We start from the raw sequence: 7,535 nt of genomic DNA on the forward strand, positions 1-7,535 counted from the left end.
AGGCACGCGCCACCATGCCCAGCTAATTTTTTGTAGTTTTAGTAGAGACGGGGTTTCACCGTGTTGACCAGGATGGTCTCGATCTCTTGACCTCGTGATCCACCCGCCTCGGCCTCCCAAAGTGCTGGGATTACAGGCTTGAGCCACCGCGCCCGGCCAAGGAAAGAATTTTGAAGACAACTCTCTCTGTTAATGGATGAATGGAATAGTCCAAAGCAGAGGACTCTAAAAAATGTTCTATAAATATTATTAGTCACTGTTCATGGGGAAGGCTTTGACAATGAGGAGATAATATAAGCGGTGGCTAAGAGTATGCCTATCACACTCAGAGAGAGATGGCTTAGATTCTGTCTCTAGCTCTTGAAGAACCAGCTACGCATCCCAAGCCCTGTGCACCTCTAAGCTTGTGTTTCACACTTAATGATACCTGTCTCATAGGGTTGTTACGAGAATTTAATAAAGCACATGAAGTGTTTGGAGCAATGCCTGGAACAAAGGAAGTGCCTGATATGTGTTAGCCATGACTACTTTGATTGCATTTATTTTTCAAGACTAGCATCATCATTATGAGATATTTGGTAGGTGGTGGGGATAGAGTTGAGTAAGAAACAATTCTCAGGCCGGGCACGGTGGCTCACGCCTGTAATCCCAGCACTTTGGGAGGCTGAGGCGGGTGGATTAGGAGGTCAGGAGATTGAGACCAGCCTGGCTAACATGGTGAAACCCCATCTCTACTAAAAATACAACAAATTAGCTGGACGTGGTGGCACACCCCTATAGTCCCAGCTACTCGGGAGGCTGAGACAGGAGAATTGTTTGAACGCAGGAGGTGGAGGTTGCAGTGAGCCGACATTGTTCTACTGCACTCCAGCATGGCTATTATTATTAACATTAAAAATGTTATTAGTAATAAAAAAAAACAGTGGGCTGGACATGGTGACTCATGACTGTAATCCCAGCACTCTGAGAGGCCGAGAGGCAGGAGGATCACTTGAGCCCAGGAGTTCAAAATCAGTCTGGGCAAAAAAGAGTGACTCTGTCTCTACAAAAGAAAAATAGCCAGGTATGGTGGTGCACACGCCTGTGGTACCAGCTACTTGGAAGCCTAAGGTGGGAGGATTGCTTGAGCCGGGAGGGTAAGGCTGCAGTGAGGCGAGATTGTACCACTGCATTCCAGCCTGGGTAACAGAGCAAGACTGTCTTTCAAAAAAGAAAAGAAAAGAAAAAAGAAACGAAAAGAAAAAGGAAAGGTAAGGAAGAAAAGAGAAAATGTGTTAATCATGCTCACTCGGAGAGAAAGTTTAAAAAAAAAGAAAATATGTAATAAATATTATAAGGTAACAGATGCCATAGAATTTCAGAGGACATAAAATGACCTTGTAGCTGGTAAGACAAAATTGTGGTGGGAGTATATTTGACCTGGGCTTTACAAGGATTGAGAGCATTTAACTTAAAACAGGCATTCTAGGTACAGTGAACATAAGCAATGGCAGTGACAATAAACACTGTGATTTGGGAACTGCACTGGTAGAATCATGGTTCTATCATCATTGTGTCAGGGACCTTATCCTATGGGTAAATGGGAGCCACTGAAGATCCTTGAGCAGGAGCCTCTGCATTTTCCTTACTAGTGGGGCTAAGCGTTCCCACAGAATGCTCTGGGCTTTAAAAAAAATTAAAAAAAAATTTTTTTTTTTTTCAGATGGAGCTTTGCTCTTTTTGCCCAGACTGGAGTACAATGGCACAATCTGGCTCACTGCAACCTCCACCTCCTGGGCTCAAGCGATTCTCCTGCCTCAGCCTCCAAAGCAGCTGGGATTACAGGTGCGTACCACCACATTCGGCAATTTTTTATATTTTTAGTAGAGACGGAGTTTCACCATGTTGACCAGGCTGATCTTGAACTCCTGACCTCAGGCGATCTACCCACCTCAGCCTCCCAAAGTGCTGGGATTACAGGCATGAGCCACCGCGTCCAGTATGTGCTGAGCTTTTTTTTTTTTTTTTTTGAGACAGAGTTTCACTCATGTTACCCAGGCTGGAGTGCAATGGCACGATCTTGACTCACCGCAACCTCCACCTCCTGGGTTCAGGCAATTCTCCTGCCTCAGCCTCCTGAGTAGCTGGGATTACAGGCATGCACCACCATGCCCAGCTAATTTTTTGTATTTTTAGTAGAGACGGGGTTTCACCATGTTGACCAGGATGGTCTCGATCTCTTGACCTTGTGATCCACCCGCCTCGGCCTCCCAAAGTGCTGGGATTATAGGCTTGAGCCACCGCGCCCGGCCTGAAAAGTCCTTTTATATCAAACTTTATATCAACTCTGAATGGTTAAACTGGGATATCAGTTGAGAGGAGCTGCATGAAGCTTGTACTTAATTTGTATCCTGACTGTTGAGCTATATCTGCACTATCTGCTTTAATCATCACATTGTAAAGACTAAATTGGCTGGATCAACCCTGAGTGTGATCTGAAAAGCTGTAGAATGCTCCTCCTTCCCCCCAGTCACTTCTTGGATTTGATAGACAGTCTAGATCCGTGGTTTTCATGCTTTAATGTGGCTAAGAATGGCAGCCCAAGTTTGTATATCCAAAACCAGGCACGCTGTCCTTTATACATGATTTAATGGATTTTCACAGGACTTTTGAGCCCACTGAACCCTAACATGCCCCTCACCTCTGGTCATTGGCCCTAACTCTCCAAAATATGTTTGTCTCTTCATATGTGCTCTTCTTAATTTGTTTTCTTTTTTTGAGATGGAGTTTTGCTCTTGTTGCCCAGGCTAAAGTGCAATGGTGCGATCTCGGCTCACTGCAACCTCTGCTTCCAAGTTCAAGCGATTCTTCTGCCTCAGCCTCCCGAGTAGCTGGAATTACAGGCATGTGCCACCGTCCAGCCAATTTTTTGTATTTTTAGTAGAGACACGATTTTATCATGTTGGTCAGGTTGGTCTCGAACTCCCTACTTCAGGTGATCCGCCTACCTCAGCCTCCCAAAGTGCTGGGATTACAGGGGTGAGCCACCGTGCCTGGCTGGCTCTTCCTAGTTTTATCCCAGTCCTGTCTGCACTTCCTTCTCCTTGGTTTGAACTTCCACTGCTGCCCTCCTCACCCCATCCCATTGTGTCCTCTAGAAGCCTGTTCTGCTGTTAACAAACTGCCCTAAGTTCTCAGCTGCACCACTGAATACTCTTTCACTCTCCTCACCTTTCCCTATGGATGCCGGAGCCCAAGGAAGACAGGTCTTCGGATGGAGAGAAACTACTGTACTCAGGGAACTACACCCGAGGAGCCTCATGCTGCTACTGTGAAGGCTGGAGATTTGGGGGAGGTTTTGGAAGGCGGTGAGTATATTTTGCATGTGGGAGGAATGAAAGTAAATGGCACCATGGCATAGGCTGTGAGGATTTAAAAAATATTTTAAAAATATCCACAAATTGACACTCCTTTCAAAAGATAGGCTGTGGAGATTTAAAGAATAAACACACACACACACACACACACACACACAGAATATCCACAAATTCTTTGACACTCCTTTCAAAAGACAGACCCTAATTTCCCTCCCCTTGAGTGTGGTCTGGTCTTAGTAACTCACTTCTAACAAATAGAATAAGGCAGAAACGATAGTGTGATTTCTGAGCCTGGATCATATAAGACATTGCGGCTTTAGTGACTCCATTGGATCACTTGCTCTGAGAGAAGCCAGTGGCCATGTCACAAGGACACCCAACCAGCCTCAAGGAGAAGCAAACGGAAAGGAACTGAGGCCTCCTGCCAAAAACCACATGAGGGCGCCATCCTGAAAGCAGGTCCTGGAGTGCTGTTAAGCCTTCAGATGATTGCAGCCCCAGCCTCGACATCTCAACTGCAACCTCCTGAGGGGCTCTGAGCCAGAACCACCTAGATATGCCAGTCCCTAATTTTTGGCCACAGAAACTTTCAGATAATAAAATGCTTGTTTACCTATGTAACAAACCTGCATGTCCTGCACATGTATCCTGGAATTTAAAATTAAATTAAATTAAATTAAAAAAAATTACAGGCCGGGCGTGGTGGCCCATGCCTGTAATCCCAGCACTTTGGGAGGCGGAGGTAGGAAGATCACCTGAGGTGAGGAGTTTGAGACCAGCCTGGCAAACATGGTGAAACCCTGTCTCTACTAAAAATACAAAAATTAGCCGGGCATGGTGGTGGCACACCTGTAATCCCAGCTACTTGGGAGGCTGAGGCAGGAGAATCATATAAGACTTGAACCCAGGAGGTGGAGGTTGCAGTGAGTGGAGATCGTGCCATTGCACTCCAGCCTGGGCAACAAGAGCAAAACTTTGTTTCAAAAAAAAAAAAGAAAGTTTATTTGTTTATTTTGCCATGGTTGAGGACACTTATCCGTGACACAGCCTCAGGAGGTCCTGATGACATGTGCCCACGGTGGTCAGAGCACAGCTTGGTTTTACATATTTTTAGGGAGACAGGAAGACATCAATCAACACATGTAAAATGAACATTGGTTTGGTCTGGAAAGGCAGGACAACTTTAAGTGGGGAAGAGGACTGCCAGGTCACAGGTAGGTGAGCGACAAATGCTTGCATTTTCTGATTAGCCTTTCTAAAGGAGGCAATTAGATATGCATTTATCTCAGTGAGCGGAAGGATGACTTTGAATAGAATGGGAGGCAGGTTTGCCACATGTAGTTCCCAGCTTGAATTTTCCCTTTAGCTTAATGATCTTGGGGGTCCAAGATATTTTCCTTTCACAGGATGAAGGTTGGGCAGATGTGTCAGCAGCTCCTTCTAAGACTGGCAGTTTTGTAAACGTAGGGTTCCTTAGCTGTGACATCAATGCATGGTGTGCACAGCATCCACACAAGCTGCTCTGCATGACCCCTGTGGGATGCAGAGGACAAGGGGAACTGAGGCAAACATGAAGCTTACACTGCCTGCTGTGCCACAAATAAGAAGAGTCTTTTATCCTTGACCCATATGTCTCATGTCTTCTGCCAGCATCTGTGAGCCTCTGAAACTATGGCAGGCTAACTTGCTAGCTTGCAAGTAGGGTAAAATTTTGGATCCTCCCCCGTTCTTGACACCTTTACACACACTTGACTATAAGTGCCTTGAGAGTAGGGACTGTGTCTCAATGGACTTTGCTTACCCTGTAGATGACAGAAAGTAGTTGCTTGTGGTAGGGAGTAGCTACCTACTAAAGCAGCTTTGGTCTAAAGGACTTTGGATGTAAGCACTCAGATTTATTTACTGAATCCAGCGCTTGAAAAAATTGCCATGACTCCTTGTTTAGCCACAGATCTTCTTCCCCTGGTCATTAGATATTGTACATTCCTTGGGTTTGCAGAAGGTGAAACCTCAGAGAAAGTGAAGTTTTGGGGGCTAAAAATTGCTACAGATAATTCACACTGTGAATAAGCCCTACTGCAGATAGTGGAGGTGACTAATTTATCAGACTGGGTATTTCGGGGAGGTAGTGTGCTGTGGTGCAGTCAGGATGGAAATGCCGGTCTTTGTTATTAGCCTCACAATAACATCAAATATACCACGCCATTTCCCAGAAGAGTCAGGATGATTGCAAACAGACCTGTCTGAGCTCGAATGAAGGAATGAATGAGAGCTTCTGGTGCCTGATCTCTTAGAAGTAAATTCTGCTAATAAGTAAGCCCAGTCATGACCCTTTTGCAACATGAATAAGCCCAGTCATGACCAGGCAAGACTGCTGGCCGGGCTTGCTCAGGAGAGGGAAACCTTCTGGGCTGCAGCTTTAATCTGGGTTTTGAAGTGGAAGCTCATCTAGCCATCCTTTTCTGGTTTAGGAGAAGGGTAAAAAGAATCTTGAGAGCATTTGAGCAGACGTAGCTTTCAGAGGCAGACAAAGTCAAGGGGGGAAATGCTTTGCTCACAGTCTATGGCTGATGGCTATTAAAGATCACTTCATTTCATTTGTTATTATTTTTTCTTTCTTTCTTTTTTAAACACAGGGTTTTACAATGTTGGCCAGGCTGGTCTTGAACTCCTGACCTCAGGTGATCCACCCGTCTCAGCCTCCCAAAGTGCTGAGATTACAGGCAAGAGCCACCACGCCCGGCCCATTTGTCATTTTATAGATTAAAAAACTGTATGCTAGCAGTGAAGTTGTCACTTGGAAAAAAAAAAGAGGAAAAAAACAGGTGTACTGGCTAAATTACTGACATAGGTGATTGCTTTGGGAGTTCCAATTGAACTCATTTCTATTTCATTAGACTGCTCATTTTATCTTCTTCCTTTGGCTCTGTTAAAAGAGAAAAATTACAACGAATTTAGTTTAAACATCTTAACTGGCTTTTAGTTCCAATTCTACAATTGGGCAATGTTTCATTCTGTAAAATGGAATGAGCATTCTAACGAGAAGCGGAAGTTGGTTTTACAGTTACAGACAGAAAAGGGCCCAGGAAAGCAGAAACAAAAAGTGGATTGGTTGGCACTAAGTTACTTTTCTTGTAAAAGTTAAAGAACAGGGGACTTCTTCATGCCAGCTAAAACTGGCCTGCTTGGGGATTTTTGAGACAGGGTCTCTTTCTAGCACCCAGGCTGGAGTGCAGTAGAGGCACGATCTAAGCTTACTACAGCCTCAACCTCCCAGGCTCAAGTGATCCTCTCTCCTCAGCCTCCCAAGTAGCTGGGACTACAGGCGCCGGCCACCACGCCTGGCTAATTTTTTCTTCTCTTTTTTTTTTTTGGTAGACACAAAGTGCTGGTTATTACAGACGTGAGCCACAGCGCCCAGCCTGTTTGGGAATATGGCTAGCATCTCTCTCTCTCTCCTGATTTCTTGGAAGGTCAGATAAAGATCTTAGCTTTGGCTTGGTGGTGTGGAACTTCAGCATGAATAACTCCATTTTGATTTGGTTTGAGCCTAATGCAGAGCTCAGTCTGAACTAACGACCTCCTCTACATTTTATCTAACAGCTCTAACACCCTTCCTGCACACACCGGGGAACTTGGGTGCAGCATTCTAACGCCTGCTCAGCATGATTCCACATTTTCTCCAGTCCCATAATCCAGAGGAGGTTGGGCCTGGAGCAGGCTTGCCTCGCCAAGTTCCGGGTCCGTGCGTGTGTGAAGCCGTGCTAGGCCCGATGGGGAGGAGCCGCGGTAGAGAAAGCCTAAGGCCAAGTGGAAAGGCGTGGGCCAAGCTGGGACCCGCTCACCTCTCAGGCACACAGCCCAGCCCCGCAAGGCAGGAAACGAGGGCCGAAGGGCGCGAGGGGCTGGAGGTGGCGCCCCTGTGCCCCACTTGTTCTGCCAGGGCTGGGAAAGAGAAGCGGTCCCTCAGAAGCGGTGGCAGCGCTAGCTTAGGGTGGGCGTGGGTAACGCTCAGCTGTCTCCCAGCAGGCGCCCTATGCGGTCGTTTGTTTCTGGTGGAGACCCGTACCAGCACGGAGAGAGAGATGGAGGGATGCACGCGACCCCGGTGGGGCGCCACCGCGCCCAGTCGCCCCGAGCACGCGCCGACGCCCCGCCCTGTCCGTGACGCGCTCGCGC

This window comes from Sapajus apella, unplaced genomic scaffold (genome assembly GCF_009761245.1).
Source record: "Sapajus apella isolate SASKATOON/1434 unplaced genomic scaffold, GSC_monkey_1.0 scaffold94, whole genome shotgun sequence".
Classification (NCBI taxonomy): Eukaryota; Metazoa; Chordata; class Mammalia; order Primates; family Cebidae; genus Sapajus; species Sapajus apella.